The sequence below is a fragment of the Tursiops truncatus genome, chromosome 21 (assembly GCF_011762595.2).
Source record: "Tursiops truncatus isolate mTurTru1 chromosome 21, mTurTru1.mat.Y, whole genome shotgun sequence".
In the NCBI taxonomy this organism is placed as follows: Eukaryota; Metazoa; Chordata; class Mammalia; order Artiodactyla; family Delphinidae; genus Tursiops; species Tursiops truncatus.
Window position 1 is genome coordinate 17,162,929 of NC_047054.1, and position 17,839 is coordinate 17,180,767.

The 17,839-nt window shown below is 46.3% G+C and overlaps 1 protein-coding gene across 7 annotated transcripts in view; it reads right to left on the reverse strand.

Moving 5' to 3' along the window:
- PDGFRL (platelet derived growth factor receptor like) overlaps positions 1 to 17,839 on the reverse strand; it is a 59,273-nt gene that overhangs the window by 24,472 nt on the left and 16,962 nt on the right. The gene's annotated exons all lie outside the window — the stretch shown is intronic.

Genomic DNA, 17,839 nt, shown 5'->3' on the forward strand with positions numbered 1-17,839 from the left:
CATTATTAAAAATAAAAACTTCCCTTTCAGGAAAGGATGCATTGGTTGCTGAGACGCGGAGCCCCTCTCATGCACCCACCTCTGGTCAAGTATTTAGAGCTTTTGGGCACTTCTCCTCTGGCCTCACACTATTATGTCTTCTTTTAATTTCTCATTTTTTAATCTCTTGTATTTTTATCTTGCTGCATGTGAATATATTTGCAAACCCCTTCAGGTCCTTTTTGAAATGAGGAGACATAAATATTTACTATTATTAGACACTAATATTAGCCGATTGTCATGGTAATTAATTGTATTATATTATGTTAGGAACCCATATGTGTCATCCTCGGGATGGATGCCCTCCCCCACCGTGGCCTTGGCATGTGAGGATGCCAAAATAAATGGTTTCAACCTGAGGATGCATCTCAAATCCCCTCTGGGATCCACGTACTTTTCTGATGTAGGCGAGATTCTCCTGTGATAGGTTGCAGTAACAGCACGGTCACCACTTTAAATTCAGCACGCAGCAGAACGTCTCGCTGGTTGGTCTTCAACACAACCTGTTCTGGTCTCCGCTGAATAGCTGCTTTGCCCACCCGTTCTGCCAGGAGATGCTCTGTACTCCCACTCCCTCAACTGCCTCCTTTCAACTGAACGGAAATCTCTCCTCCTTCGGGAAGCTTCTAATTAGAACCAACTCAGAAATCTCCCTGCTTTCTCCCAGTGATGTAATTGGCTCTGTCCTCTCACCCCTCCGACACCTCTGGCTTCCTGTTATTATGATGGATGGTGAAAACTTTGGGGGCACGAATAGTGCCCTATTTGTTTTATATTCCCTAAGCAACAAATCTGTGCGCAGTATACAGTAAAGTTTCTCTAGAAACAAGGGGACTGAAATGAAATTGAACATCAGTGTTGGAACTGGAAAGAACCTTAAAAAGCAGGAATCAAAAAAAAAAAAGCAGGAATCCAGTTCCCAATTTTGCATATGAGGAAACTGAGTGTCAGAGAGCAGAAAGGACTCCCCTGAGACCCACAGCTGGAGAACAGCTGAACAAAACTGTCTTCCTTAACTCAATTAAGTATGTACCCAATACACATTCATTAGATGATAAAATGCATACAAAGTACTTCATGCCATGCCTTGTTCACTGTATTTTCCTAATTATATCTTAATTACATATAACTGCAGGTTAGTAGTAGTTATTGTGAACACTACTACAACAATGAAAACTATGCACACCCAACATTGGGGATGGCTAGCACCGCAAATAAAAACCAGTAGCCCAGGACTTCCCTGGTGGCGCAGTGGTTAAGAATCCGCCTGCCAGTACAGGTGACATGGGTTCGAGCCCTGGTTCGGGCAGATCGCACATGCCGTGGAGCAACTAAGTCCGTGCGCCACAACTACTGAGCCTGCGCTCTAGAGCCCACGAGCCACAACTACTGAGCCCACGAGCCACAACTACTGAAGCCCACGTGCCTAGAGCCCGTGCTCCGCAACAAGAGAAGCCACCGCAATGAGAAGCCCGTGCACTTCAACGAAGAGTAGCCCCTGCTCGCTGCAACTAGAGAAAGCCCGCGCGCAGCAACGAAGACCCAACGCAGCCAAAAATAAATAAATTTATTAAAAACAAAAAAACCAGTAGCCCTCAAGGATATTACAATCCAGCTGGGGAGCTAAAACTAATATACATGAAAAGATCAGAGTGTAACTAAAGCGCTGCTCACAGCAAGAGCAGTAGGAATTCTGAGAAGGGATTCATCACTGCGGGTGGAAGAGGTAGAAGCAGCTGGACTTTGAAAGGTGGAGGTGGAGGGACAGCAGGGACTGAGAGACAGCGAGCTTGCTGGCTCCGGAGAGCACAGCCGCAGGGGGCTGGGAGGGACCTGCTCTGCTCATTTCACTGCTGTGTCCCCAGTGCATGGTGGGTAGAAGGCACTCAGTGCTGATTTGGGGATTTAATCCATTAATTACAGAAGGAGATGGAGGGAGGGGTTGGAGTCACAGGGCATGTGGTTGAGAACAGCGAGAGGGGTACACATTTCACTCACCAGGCAGCAGGGACCGCCCGGTCTGGGAGGTGGGAAGCACTGGGCCCACCTTAGCCAGGGTACGAGTGGGGAGAACAGGTATGGGAGAGGCAGGGGGAGGAGGGAGAGGGAGAGGCCGTTACTGGGGTGAAGAGCAAGCACTGGGGCCAGGCTGGGTGCTGGCGGTGGAATGGAAGTGAATACAAGGCTTGCTTTCTTGGGGAAGAGTTACGACAGACTGGGTATAAGAGGTGGAAGAAAGACACATGAAGAATGACCACTTGATCTGTATATCCACGCGGTGGAAAGAATGAGGTTTTAACTAAGATGGAATAGCTGAGAAGAGAAAGGAGATGGGGCTGACCAAATAATAGATTCACTACTGGAGATTTTGAATTTGTGATAAAATGTGGGTCAGGTAAGTGTGGATGTCATGTGGTGTCATTGGAAATACAGGCCGGGCACAGAGGAGGTAAAACAGCTCTAGATTTGTATTTGGGGGAATCGTCTGCAGTGGGTACGGGCAGCAGCTAAGGAATGAATGAACTCAACAAGGAAAAGTGTGGAGAAGAAAGAGAAGGCTGAGGACAAAATCTAGAGCCAAATCGGGGCGAGTAGGAAAAGTAGAGGTGGATGGAGGGGAAAAGTAGAATCAGCAATGAAAGAAGAATCAGGAAAGGGGATCATCAAGGAGAAAGATTCAAGGGCTTCCCTGGTGGCGCAGTGGTTGAGAGTCCGCCTGCCGATGCGGGGGACACGGGTTCGTGCCCCGGTCCGGGAAGATCCCACATGCCGCGGAGCGGCTGGGCCCGTGAGCCATGGCCGCTGAGCCTGCGCGTCCGGAGCCTGTGCTCCGCAACGGGAGAGGCCACAGCAGTGAGAGGCCCGCGTACCGCAAAAAAAAAAAAAAAGAGTCAAGAAATTGATGGTTAATGCCTTTCAGAGAGATTCATGACCACATACACACACACTTCATCTGGCAGAATGAAAGCCTCTGGCAACCGAGATAGTAATTTCAGTTGTGAGGAGGGAGCTTGATTTCAGCAGATAAAAGCTGCAAAGGCAGACAGACAGTGGAGGTGAAAGTCTTCCCAGGTGGAACATAACATCCGGCCACATTCCCTATGGAGCTCAGACCCCAGGGCACGAAATCAGTAAGTGATCAATAAATGTACTGAGCACCCTCTGTGGGCCCAGCATGTCCTAGCACGGGAGTGATAGAAATTGAAAGATGCCATTCCTACCAGGAAAGAAACTGCACATAAAAAGGGAGCACTTGGGGCTCACCCTACCACCATGCTGTATCTTTAGCAGGATTGGGGGTGGAAGGAAGGAAACGCACTGGAAACCATTTCTGGATTTTTCCACCCCCTCTTCTTGTAAACAATGTAAAACAGGAAACAAATTATTTAGCAGGATTACAGTTTAAATGCCTGGATTTAAAATGTCCATTTCTACTGATGGGCTCACATAGTCCAAGCAGCAGGCTACCCCAGGGGTTGGGATGTGACCTCAGGCCTCTGGGGGTAGTCTCCACCAGGAGGTGAAGACGAGGATTCACTGAGTCCTGCAGAGCCCGGTCCCAAGATGCTTCAACGGTAGACCCTCCCTCCTCCTGTAACTACTTCACAGATCCCTGGGGATGGAAGAAGTGCAAAATGTGAAGTTTGAGTGGAGCTTTTAAAAAAAAAAAAGGTGCTGCAACAAAAACAGACTGACAGACATAGAGGACAGACTTGTGGTTGCCAAGGGGGGGTGGGGAGGGGAGGGAAGGATTGGGAGTTTGGGATTAGCAGAGGCAAACTATTAGACATAGAATGGATAAACAACAAGGTCCTACTGTATAGCACAGGGAACTATATTCAATATCCTGGAATAAACCATAATGGAAAAGAATATGAAAAGGAATATATATATGTACAACTGAGTCACCTTGCTATACAGAAGAAATTAACACAACATTGTAAATCAACTATACTTCAATAAATTTTTTAAAAAACTAGAGAATCACTCTGAAGAAAAATAAAAATAATAAAAAGAGGTGCTGCAACAAATTGCCCCCCCAGAAAAAGCAAAGCAGAATTTACATTAATTGGAGACAGCTCTGAACACCCCAGCACATCAGCTCACCCCAAACATTTTTATTCCAAACCAACACTTCCAGACCTGACCCACAGTGAACTCTGATGGACAAATCCAGGTTTCAAAGAGTATTTGTCCAATATTTAGAATTGTGTGTATGTGTGTCTTCCAATGGGCTACCCTGGCCTTTACATACACAGCGTCCATCCCCATCGGTGGAGGCTGGAAACTTCATGTATGTAGCCCAGCCTACTCTTTTCTGGAGTGGACCATGTCATGGGATGGCACAGAGGAGGGGACTGATGGCTCCCAAAGTCTGGGGGAAGTGACCAGGTGACAATGGTGGGGTCATCCACGCTCCTGTCCTTCCCCCAGACTCTATAAGACAAGCGTGGGAGGTGAGCCCTGGGTTCCAAGAGAATCAGTTCATTGGTTCCATAAACAGTCAATTAGTGCAAATGAAATGGGAGTATTGGGAGGAGAGAGGCAGGGACACAATGATGTCTGAAGAGTTCCCTGCTCTCAAGTTCCTTCATGCAAAGTGCCCTGGGCATTCCAAGGAGGGTGACCAGGACAAGCTTCAAGACAGAATGTTTCAACATGCACCAAACAGAGGGTTTATGTTCCCAGGGAAGGAGATCCCTGCAAGGAGACCAAGGCAGGTTCAATTCATAACAGAGAGAGTTGGGCTGGAAGGCAGGTGGCCAGAGGACTGGGGTGACAGGCAGCAGTCACATGAGGTATAAGATCATGGACTTTGGCGCCACACTGATAGGATTCAAATCCCAGCTCCACCATGACCTTCAGACTCCTTATCTAGAGCTCACGCCTTCCAGTCCGGCTACACCTACAGACTCCTAGTAACAACAACAATAATATCTAACACTTATGGAGGGCATTAGGCTAAGCTCTTAAAGTTCGCTCAAGACTTAGATCAGAGCCTGGCACAGAGTAAGAGCTCAATATATTTTAGACGTTGTTACTGTGACGGGCCTCACAACCACATCAGGATGGAGGTACTATTTTCCCCCTCTTATGATGAAGACACTGAAACTTACAAAGTACTTTATCCAAAGTCTCCCAACTCTAAGTGGTAGAGCTTCTAACCTAGTGTCATATAGACTCGGGTTACGAATGTTTGTAAATGAAAAGGACATGGATTTCCATCCTACCGAAATGAAATGAACGGAAGGAATTTTAACTGAGAAATGGTGCCTCTATCTAGCTTGTAAATCTTGTTAAATATTATCACACACACACCCCCCAAAAAAATTCCTCAAACCTGGAAGATCTGATTAAATTAGCTCAGTATTATTCATGATACCCCCTTTTCTATTTAAATGGGCAATTAGCCATTCAGCAAGTGGTTGAAGGAAACAAGGGCAGCAAAACAATCAGTTATTACCATTATAACTGACAGCACCCAAGGTGCACGTTACTCTTTCTCAATCCCATGGGATGGTGATGATGAAACTACGACTCATAATTAAAATCTAAGTGGTGCTTAACACGTGGTAAGTAGTGTTTCAAGCCCTTTGCACATTTGGACTGATTTCATCCTCAGAACAGCCCTGAGAGTTAGGTGCTATTATTATACCCATTGTCGTAGGTGAGCAAACTGAGGTTAGGTAACTTTCCCAAGTCAGTGTTGGAGTCCCAGGAGGAGTAGTTGAAGGTCAATTTAAATAACTTTCCTAGGGCCACCCAACTATATGATCCCAGATATTCTGCCTTGGGAGACTCTGTGATGACTTCATTGCATAAAACAGAAAGGTAAGGAGGAAGGTGAAAAGATGGAATCAAACCTAGAGTCTGTCATACAGAGTGAAGTAAGTCAGAAAGAGAAAAACAAATACCATATGCTAACACATATGTATGGAATCTAAAAAAAAAGAAAAAAAAATGGTCAGAAGAACCTAGGGGCAAGATGGGAATAAAGATGCAGACCTACTAGAGAATGGACTTGAGGATACGGGGAGGGGGAAGGGTAAGCGGAAACAAAGGGAGATCAGCTAGGTGCTTTGTGACCACCTAGAGGGGTGGGATAGGGAGGGTGGGAGGGAGGGAGATGCAAGAGGGAAGAGATATGGGGACATATGTATATGTATAAGTGATTCACTTTGTTATAAAGCAGAAACTAACACACCATTGTAAAGAAATTATACTCCAATAAAGATGTTAAAAAAATAAAGATGGCTTCAAAAACAAAAAAGATGTAATCAAATATCCTCCTTATTCGAATAACATTCATTTCAGAATCATAAATTATTTATTAGCTTCTACTACATGCAAGGAACGGTGCCAAGCATCAAGGGAGATAAAGATTAGTGAGTATTTGCTTGTCATGTTTCCAGTGTGCGTACAGGGCCTGTGTTTACTCTAAGGCTCCTTTTAAGAATGTGTCAGAAAATAATTGCTCCACCATGTGCTGGGAATGGAGCCACATCAACAGAGTACAAATCCTGGCTAAAATATATCAAAGCTCCACAGTTATGACCAAAAAAAAAAAAGATGAAAAGAAATATGTATGAGGAACTAGTAGAGAGCCCAATATGTAAACCGAGGAACTTCAAAGTGAATATAGTTCCAATATCAGAAATTAAGCTGAAATACATCTATCTATCTAGATATCTGTCTGTCTGCATATTTGAATACTGTCCAAGGACGTACTCAAAACCCTGGCAATATAACTACAGTATTTTTATCCCAACAACAGCTTATGTGAATGTATATGAAATGTGACTTGGGTCTTTTCTATTACAATGACTTATGCCAGATTCCTCTGTGCTATTTAAAAAGAAGTTATAGTAGGCATTTTCAACTGGTTCACAGGAGCTCACATTCGTGATGTCCCTCCAGCCCTGCCAGCCTCTCTCTCATTCTCCAGCTCCTTTCCTGGACACCCACCCCACTCTGACCGCTGTACTGGAATGTTCCCTCTCTCTTCCCACCCCACCTCTTCCAGCCTGCTGGCGGCATCTCTCCTCTTTGCCTCTCTTGCCAACCCATCTGGCTGCTTTACAAAGGAAAAGTTCCTCTTCCTCCTTCAGAGATTTCCAGAGCTTAAGAAAACAAGGCATGGATATCCCTTTGACACTACAAGCCCACACCAGGCCTGATACACCAGAGGTTAACCAAACAGAAAACCCTGTCGGGCCGCCTAGAATAATGTGCACAGCCACATGCTATAAAGGCAACACAATATAAAGCTCACCTCCAGACTTTTAAAGTACCAATGAGCCATCCCTGATTATACATTAGCAGAGCATCCATTCTGCAGTTTTTAAAGCAGTTTAACTTGCTTTGCTTTTCTTACAGTTTTTCTTCTCTTATGACAAAGTAATATGTGCTCATTTAATTTAGAAAGTTAGAAACCCCATGGATCAGTTAAAAAAAAGGAAGGTCACTGAAAATCTCAAGACACACTGTCAACACTGTAAGTGGGGAATCTTCCAATTTTATCTAGATCTTGATGTCAACATCGACTCTACGTCTCTCTTCCATTCCTTACGTTCTATGAGCCTATAAATCGATCCTTCTAGAAGAATGTTTCAGATGCTCTACAAAACCATCAGATTATTTTCCTGAGAACCATTTTATTATCTCCTCCAGCTTTACAACACAAGCAGCTCCCAGTGTGCACAGAATCGAATGCCACCGCCTTTGCCTGGAATCCAAGGCTCCTATGCTCTCCCAACACGTCCATCGTGGACCCTCCTCTCCATCCAGCCCAACTCCTCACCCACCCAGACACATCCGTTGGTTTCCATCCCAGCCCTCCAGCCATCTCTTTACCTCTGAAAGGCTCTCTTCTTTTTCCATCTGACCTAAACCTCATTATTCTTTCAAGTCCTATTCTTGGGAAGACCCTTTATGGTTGGTGGTATTTGTAAAATGGTGGTTAAGAGCATGCACTGAGTCAGATTTCCTTGGTTCGATCCTGCCTCCACTACTTACTGGCTCTGTGACCGTGAACAAGTTATTTAACTTTACTTGTGCTCAATTTCCTCATCTGAGGCAGGGAGATTAATCGTCCTTACCTTCTAGGGTTGTTATGAGAATTTAGTTAGTTAATAAATGTACAAGCTCCTGGAAAGATGCTGGCACAGAATAAGTGCTCACAAAGTTTAAGTGCTATTGGGGTGCTATTGGGTGTGTATATACACACACACACACTGCTTAGTATGTAACCTTTTCAACTTCCTATTATATTTCTCTAGTGAAATGATCCTTCTTAAGCAGGAATCAGGAACACGTCTCATGCTTGTCTGTGTCACTCACAGCCTTCTACATGGCGTGATGTGATGCAGACAGCAGTTACAGGTGACCATGTGCAGAACAGAATAGAATTCACATGGGTTGAATTCTTGTCCAAGGGTCCTAACTCCTTGGCCCCCATATCATCTAACTCACGTTAGATTAAGTACAAGTTCCAGGGTCATTTTGGAACCAGAAGAGACCTTACAGATCATCTGGTTGAATCCCTCATTTCACAGAGATCCAGTGACTCACCCAAGGTCACAGAGCCAGTAGTCAGAGCTGGGAATGGAATCCTTGGGAAGTCCTGGAAAAGGATCTGCCATGCTTCCCACTGTGCGTTGGAAAGGAAGCACGTGTCTATTATCTCAAATACCTAACCAAATCCTGACCAAATGAGTGACGTAGAGGAAGTGTGCGGTGATGGCAAAAGATAACTTAGCAGATGTGCGTGCTCCATGTAGAGAAACTCATAGAAATAACAAGCAAAGCATTGTTGCCACGTAATTTTGGTGACGTCAAATTTTAAACCTGGCCCCCATACGATTCTGTGTATGGGGTAATTTATGTTAACAACTTCCATTATTACATTTCTGGTAATTCTAATTTCACTGTGTAGAATAAGGCCATCAGCACTTCTCTGGCGGGAGGTCACATGAAAAGAGATCTTCCCGTTCTGCTGAGCTGAATGCTCGTGGCCACGCCTTCAGGGAAGAATAAGCCCAGGAAGAGGAGTGACAGGAGACAATGGAGCAAGCCTCCACCACCCTTGTCAGGAAAACAAGCTGTGGGTTACTAATGGGCTGGCCTTTGGCCACAATGGGAGTATTGTGGCCAAGTTATAATAGTGAATGCAGAGGCTGTGGGCTGACCTCATTCGCACCTGGCACAGTGGATTCACAGCCCAAATCTCCCACCTCGTCAATGTATTCAAGGCGCCCACTCCTCCTGAGGCCACTCGGATGGCATATCTTCTGAGCAAACAGCAGAAACGTAAGAAATAGACAGCTTTCTTGGTGTAGAGACTAGAGGGGCCTTGGGAATTAAGTTCAAGTCTAATTTACTTTCACTAAAAGCTGTGCAAACTTGAGAAAGCCCCTAGCCTCTGGGGGGGGGGGGTCTAACCTAGTCCCTTATAAAATGTAGGGTCCAGGACTTGCCTGGTGGCGCAGTGGTTGAGAGTCCACCTGCCGATGCAGGGGACGCGGGTTCGTGCCCCAGTCTGGGAGGATCCCACATGCCGTGGAGCGGCTGGGCCGGCGTGTCCGGAGCCTGTGCTCCACAACGGGAGAGCCCACACCAGTGAGAGGCCCACGTACCACAAAAAACAACAACAACAACAAAAAAAAAAACTGGTCTCCTACAGTTAGGTAGCCAATCACTCAGTGAGTCAACCTGCCTGTCCAGCCCGTGCTGACAGCTGCCTTCTCTCCTCCCATGGGCCCCGCACACTCACACTGGACCACAGGCTGTAACTGTGTCTGGGATGTATGTCATTTATTCCACGAGTTCATAAGCTGCTTGTGGTCAGGGCCACTTCTGGTTTTCTTCTCACATATACCTTCCTGACTTAGTGGACTGTCTTTATGTATAAATTAGTCTAACTATAACTCCGCCTATTACTCTCAAGCTGTGACACACCCTGCAGTCACCCCTTCTGCTTTTATACGGACACTTCCTGTCCTCAACCTCTTCCTCCACGACGCCCACCAGCCGATGCCACATCACAAGCCATTCTGTGAGCCCCTCTGTAAATGAAGTGCATGAGAGCATGTTCTCTCTTGTATCAACTTTGGTTGGTACCCAGGGTCCATCACCCCTGCCTTGTCCTAGCGACTAAGTCAAGTTCGTAAAGAAAAGCCGGGTTGTTACAGGGAAGGGTGAGCTTGCACTGTGTGATCTCCCCTCCGCGGCAGGTGGGCCACCGGATGGAAGCTGAGCGCTAAGCGGTGGGTGGGGTTAGGAGCCGGGCTTCAGCAGTAGAGTAGCACGTGCTCTGAAAGGCAGAGTTCAGGGCAAAATTAGGATCCAGTACAAAAGGCAGTCTGAACAGAGGATCTGATCACTAAAGCACCAAACAAGAGGAGAGAGCAGGATCCTGAGGCCCCAGGGCAGAGGGAACAGGTCGGGAACGTGGGATGGGACGTACCGAGCAGATTCCCAAGGGCAGCAACTTCATGCCTGCCTCTGTGGGTGGATGTCTCTGCTAAAGCAGCCAAGCCAGAGACTAGAGGCCAAGCTCTGACATCTTAGTTTTGCTGTTTTTTTCTTTTCCTTATAAAGTACCATTCTCTACAGCTGTATACCAGGGGACATAAAAGTTCCCATAGCTTATCCTTTATTCCTCTTTGCCTGCTTCCTCCTCTGACATACCTCACAAAATGGTTTTATTTACATTTTGCCTATTTAGATGCTTGGCAGAAAATTATCATGCTACGGCAACTTCCACCTTCACTTTGGCGCATTAACCCCTAAACCTCACTCACATCTATACACGTTTTTTAAGGCAGGGTTCACTCGTAACATACATGCCATCACTTCATGGTATACTGTAAACAATGTTGCGTTTGGCAACAGTCTCCAAAATTACCGTGACATATAATGTGTGGTATTCCTGCAGTGTCTTCGGTTTGATGCATTAACTTGACTTTACGATCATCATCGTACTGTATTTTAATGCAGTGCAGCACATCTGGGATCATCAAACCTGGACTTAACCAGAATGCTCAAGAAATTGAATGTTTTGGTGTCTTTTAAAATAAGATCAGAAAACATTTCCCTCCCCAAACTGAATAATGCACTTCAACCCATTTCCCCACCTTGACGACTCGTAGACTGAGGACAGCTGGAGTGTCACAGGACCATGCGTCTGGATATGAGTACACACTCCATGGAATCATGGACGTCTAGAGTTTGTATGAGATTGAAATACATGTCTGAAACAATTTTTAAAAACAAACTTCCTGAAAACCTGGCTGTTTTCTTGTGACTCACCTCCTTTGGGTACAATCTTGTGAATAAAAATAACTCGCTTTATAGAGATGGCTTAGTGTGTGTGCCAATGCTTTACTTGCATGACCTCATTCTATCCTGGCAACTACGAGGCTGGTTCTATTATTGCTCCCCTTCCCACCACTCATGTCTGAATGGAACAGGCCATGTTTTTCTGCAACCTGAACACTGTTGGAACATCTAGTACGCCTGGAGACATCTGCATCCTGCCACGCCCACAAATCCACCTCTGGGAGATGTTGCTGTGTCTGGCGCTGGTGCCACTGAGTCTGGGAAGAGAGGGCTCTACCTTCAGGGCAGGATAAGTCATTTATTTTGAACCCGACTGTTTTCTGGGGGTAGACATCCATCTGGAGGTAAATATCAGGGTAGACTTTCAATCTCCCACAGCAAACTGGACCCAAAGAGCACCTCCAGGTAAGTAGGAAAGCAAAGGGAGGGTGCTAAGATTTTCATCGAACCTTATCATCTTTGTCTGTCCTGCTCAGATAATGAAGTGAAACGAGCTTTGAAGGAAAGTGAGTTTGAATTAAAAAGACACCTGCACAACAATATGAATGTACACACTGCCACTGAACTGTACACTTAAAAATGGTTAAAATGGTAGAGTCCGTGTTTACCAAACATAAACATCAAATTATGTTTGGCAAACATTGAATAATAAAATTAAATAAATTGAAGGAAAAAACCAAACTAAAATAAAATAAATTGAAGGGAAAAAATAAAGACCTCTCCCTCAGTACAGCACCAGAGTACGAAAGACAGTATTTACCAAAGTCTGCGCAGATTCCTTCTTGACAGTGGGATTTTTCTGTTTACAAACACTTGCTAACATCGTTCTCTTTTTCTTTTGAAATGCCCCCAGACCACCCCTCCCGGAGGCAGGATTAGACTGGCCCGGAGCCCACTGTCTGCTTCCTCGGCCCACCCTCCCTTTGTGTTGTGTGTGGGTGGATAAACCATTGCCAACTGCGGCCAAACGAACACCCAGATGCCCTCCCTTCTCTCTAGAAGCTATTTATTGTTTTCAGAGGAACCAGCCATCAAAGAGATCTCCTGTACTCCGTCCACTCCTCCGAACTTCCAGTTCTTGATTGAGAAATGCTAACATCCGACCAGACACCACAGAAACATCCTGAAAGACGATGCCTGGACCTGACTTTCCAGAGAGCAGCCTGGGCTTTCTTTATGAGCACGTCAGCCAGCTTGTCTTCACTGCTGTGACATGGCTAACTGTCTAGCTTCAATCTCCGGCGCCCCCGTTCTTACCCAGCACTGATTTATACTTCAGCCAGCATCCAGGCCCCTAAGTTGCTTCGTCTTTTCTTCCTTGGCTCAATATCGCGCCAAGAATTCCCCTGCTCTAAACTCTGCGCGTGTGTTTTGCTGAGACTGAAGAAGCAAAATGTTTCCAGAGAAGATGGAAATGGATGGTGTTGATCGCTCAACCAGAGGTTGGATCATATAGTCCAGAACATTCTTCTATGAATGTTTTTTATGCTATCAACAAAATGAAAAAATACGTATATGTGGTGAAAAAGTGTTAGGTCCAAGGATATGTCTGTAGACCCCAGTGTGTGGAAAACAGGTACAGGGTGTTTGGAGGGAGATTGGGTCCACCTGAGGCTGGGAAGTGATGCTGTCTTTTCCTAAAGACAGTGAGGACAGAGTAGCAGCCCTCACACTGTGCAGTATAGCCCTCTGTACTTTCTAAGTGTGTCATTTATAAAGGCTTTAAGTCAACGGCTCACAAGTGCCCTTAGATTTCGCACTGAATTCCTCTATGTGGCTGACAAGGCCCTCCCTGGCCAGACGCCTTCCAGCATCCTGTCTCCTTGCTCACCTCCTTTCTCCTCCCCTGCCCAGGGCTACCCTGTTTCCCCACTGCACAACCTCAGTGCTCCAGGGGCTGTACTCTTTCTCAGCTAGAGGAAGCTACTTGTGCTGGTCCCTCCTTCTGCAACTTTCTGACATTCCTTTCCCAGCCCTTTCGTGACCTGGTTAACTCTCAGCTCTCACATATCAGCCTGAGGTTTTTCCTCCTGGATCCTGTACTTCTGCTAGCAAGGCACTCACACAGCTGCATATTAAAATTGCTTATTCAATAGTCTGTCTTCTCATAGAAGTAAAATCTCTGTGGGTACAGCGGTTGTATCTCACTTGCTCACTATCATGTCTCCAGCTTCTGCCTAGCACAGGACCTTGAACATCATAGATGCAAAAAAAAAAAAAAATTGTTGGAAGAGACGAACAGAATTAATTAGGGGAGGACGAGGTGGGAGGATGGATGAAAAGCAGAAGAGCAGGAAGGGGTGAGGCAAAAGTGTCAGAAAACAGCAAAATGGTAACCACCATCGTCAAAAAAAACCTTTGCTGTTTCTGATCTCAAAAAAAAAATGTGATTGGGATGCACTGAGTCAGGAATTAAAATCTGAATCAGTTTCAGCACCTGGAAATACAGAATCTTCAGCACGTTCCTCAAACTCAGATGGACTTAGAACTGTCAATGCATTTATCCCGGCGTGGGTATATAATTACAAATGCCCACCCCTCTTTTTATTTGTTTGTTGGAAAATTGAATTCTTTATTGTTTAAGATATAACTTGAAACTGTGACTGCTGAGTTGCCTAAAAGGATGAAAGAACTTGTGTGAAAGCACAAAGTGTGCAATTATTTTAACCAATCTGTCCACATTTGAGATGTTTCTTTCACTGGTGAAAGGAAGACAATTGTAGCACAGCTCAAAGCTGCCATCTAGTGGACCTTCCAGTGACCTGGCATCATTGCCCAATAGGAGACCCAGAGGAACACACATCCATCCTCTGGGGAGATCAAAGTCCACCTTTTAGGATGAGGCGTGATTTGCGGTTCTCTGACAGAGTTCTCCTTTCTAAATAGCCCAGTGTAATGTTTTAACATTCTGATATCCAAAAAGTTATCCTAAATCAATGTGAAATTTCAATCACTTTCAATTCGAAGCTATCCCAGCAAGAAATCAATGCACCACTCTGAAAAAGTGTCTCCTTTTCATTTCTGTTTTGAATCTTAACTTTGTAAATCAGATGTGTTAGTCTAGTATCCAAAGAGCTAAAAAAGGAAGGAAGGGAGGAAGGGAGGGAGGAAGGGAGGGAGGGAGGGAGGGAGGGAAGGAGGGAAGGAGGGAAGGAGGGAAGGAGGGAAGGAGGGAGGGAGGGAGGGAGGGAGGGAGGGAGGGAGGGAGGAAGAAAAAGAAACGTAGACAACAAATCTATCTTCCCTGAAGCTACTACTTCATTAAACCAAGAGCGTCCTTCAGTCTAAGTGCTTACCACCACCAGACGTGCCTTGGCGCACTTGAGCAGGGCAACACTTCAACGTCGGGAACCGAGAGGCCAGGGTTTACTCACACTGCCACCCACCACTTTGTTGCTCTGGACCAGCCATCTATCATCTCTGTCCGTTTCCTCATTTGATACAAAGAGAGGCTTAAGCATGATAACCGCTAAGGTCCCTTTGGGCTCTAAAGTTCAGAGCTTGTTCCCAGAGTCGCAGGTCTTGCGATCACAGGGGCCTGACTTGACACCCCCTGTAGGCTCAGCGTCCGCACACCATTCTCTCACTGAAATACTTGTGGAGGAGTTACAGGGTGGCAGGTCCTGAACTGGCTGCTAGGGAAGCAAGAGCAAATACACAGACACGGCCTTTGCCAAGTTTACAGCCTCGCAAGGGACACAAACATAAATCAAATGATCAAGGAAATGGTAACTGCACCACTGGTGAGAAGGGCTCCAGTGAGGATGTGTAACTGGGGCCTAGTGGCAGCGGCTGAGAGCAAGGAGGGCTCCCTGAGGAAGTGACAGGCCTGGATCTGAAGGCTGGTGAGCAGCTAATCCAGCATGTGCATTACAGGCAGAAGGATCCAAACGGGCCAAGGCCCCAGGGAGGAAGGAGTTTGCACAACTGGGGATCAGAAAAAGTCCATGGAGCTTGGAGTGTGGACAACAAGAGAGTGAAGTGAAAGGGCAGGGAAGCAGAGGAAAAACAGGGGCCAGATTATGCACGGGCTTGCGGGACGTGTTAGGAGTGTCATCTTTATTCTAAGAGCAATGGAATCGCTCTCCTGAAGGGCTTGAAGTAGGAAAGCAACGTGGCCGGATGTGCTTCTGTGAAAGATCCGACTGCTATGTGTAAGACTGAGGTCAAGACTGGGTACACAGAGGCAAGTTGTGTGACTCTTGCTGTAAGTGAGACACTTGGGGGTGATGCTGCTGTGGCGGGAAGAAGTGGGGAGATTCCAGAAGTAATGAAACAGTAGCATCATTGGGGCACGGAAATTGGTTGGATGTGGAAGTAAAAGGGAAGAGTCCAAGGTGATTCCTAGGCCTCTGGTCAAGGGCAACCGGATGGAATTCATGCAGTTCACTGAACTGAAGGACACAGGAAGATGACCAGGTGTGGAGAAAGACCGGGAGCTCAGTTATAGGTGGTTATGTTTAAGGAAAGGCTCAGGAAACATCCAGGCAGGTGAGCAGGCAGTTGGGGACCCAGAGCTCGGAAGAAAACATGTAATCTAATCTGTGATAAATGAGGGGATCTGGCAGCACGTGGTAAGAAGAGGCACAGCACAAACTTCAAATGTCTGGAAGAGCAGAGGATGCAGAGCCGGTGAGGGAAACCCCAAGGAGGGGCCCGTGAGGTGAAAGAAAATGGGCAGAATATGGCATTGAGGAAGCCAAGAGGAGGGCGTTCTCTTCTGCTGGAAGAACATGGTGGGCCAGCCACATGGGGGTTGAAAGGAGAACTCTGGATTGAGCGACCTTGACCTTGGTGATAAAATGCACGTGGAGTCCTCCGCAGGAGTCAGGTGGAGTGGTTGAAGAGTGAACAGCAGAAGAAAGTGGAGAGAGTTGTGTAGAGAGAGGCCCCTCCACGAGGTTTGGCTGCGAAGGTAAGAAGAGAGAGGTGGGCGGCCAGAGGGTACGTGAGGGCCAAGGCGGGCCTTCTCCATCTGGAGACTCAGGGAAAGGAACTCTTCGAGAAGCGGGGTTGAAGACTCAGAACAAGGAGGCAATAACGGAGGTCTTCAGGCTCCTGGAAGGCTTATGTAAGGATGAGATCCAGGGCACAGATGCAGCTTTGGCCTTCGTCAAGAGGAGAGAGCCTTCCCCCACTATAACTGTAAGTGCAGGGAAGGAGGAAATGTGATGAGGACATTAGGGCAATTCTAAGGGCTCCAATTTCTCAGTGAATTCCGTGAGAACTGCACTAGCTGGAAGCGAGAGATGGAGAAGATCAGAGGTTTAGGAAGAGAGAAAACACGAGCTCACTAGAGAAACAGATTCAGCTTTGCCAGGCATGTATGAGGCGACCACAGACGCACGGCACCCGTCGGGCCAGCTGTGCGGTTTCCTCCAGCTGTGCTCAGGGGCCACGTGCCGACAAGAGAAGGGAGGTGAACAGGTTTGTCTGGGGTTGGAAGTTTCCAAGTGGGAGTGAAGGAAAAACAGAGGGCAAAATAACTTACTTAGGACGTACTCAAGAGTTCAGTAGACATGACAGGTTCTAGATTCTAAGATAAAGAGAGAAGCAAAGACAGAGCGGGCAGGGTGGGTACAGAGGGAGAAGGCAGAGGGGGAAAACTGACTCCTGAGGTCAACATGCAACAAATGCCCTCAGGTAACCGGGCTGGATCCCAGTGGCTTGGCGTCCTCAATATAAAATATATTCATGCTTTGTCGTTACCTACCCAGGACAGTGCACACATACAGGACACACATCGGCACTAGGTGTAACGATCTTGATGTTCCAGCATGACTGGAAACTGACCTCTGTCATGCTAAGCCCCTGGGGAAACCAAACAATATTACCTGGTTTCTGGTATATGTCCGGCACCGTTCTAGGTGCTAGGAACCTGATGAACCCATCAGATGTTGTATTTACCCTCAACGGGCTTATGCTTTCATGGGAGAAGAGGAACACAGGCCCAGATTTCAAAGAATTGCTCAATTAAATGAAAGTGGCAAAGGGATGTGCAAACTTTCTTGGATCCTCTATATCAGAAGCCATGTTGGCTGTGCACAATTCCCTGATTTATGTGAGTCCTGGTCAGAATGAACTGTCCCCAAAGATCACTTGGATTATTGTACTTGAGAAATACGCATTGCCTAGTAATATGCATTGCCTATAGGTTCAATTTATTGAACATTCGAACATTTACCATCGGCCAGACAGCATTTACCAAAGATGATATCATTTCCATATTCCAGACAAGGAAACTGGGTTCAAGGGTAATTATTCGTCAAAGACCTACTTTGCAGGTTAGGATTCCAACCTAGCTGTGCCTCCGCCTAACCTCTCTGTTCCATAACATGCTCCCTCTTCTGGTCAGAAAGTTACATGTGGACAAACGTGGCAGCATACGAACTGAGTTCCAGAAAGCTACCCAGATTGGTTAACAGGACCAGGCTTTCAGAAGCCCATCAGCACACTGGAA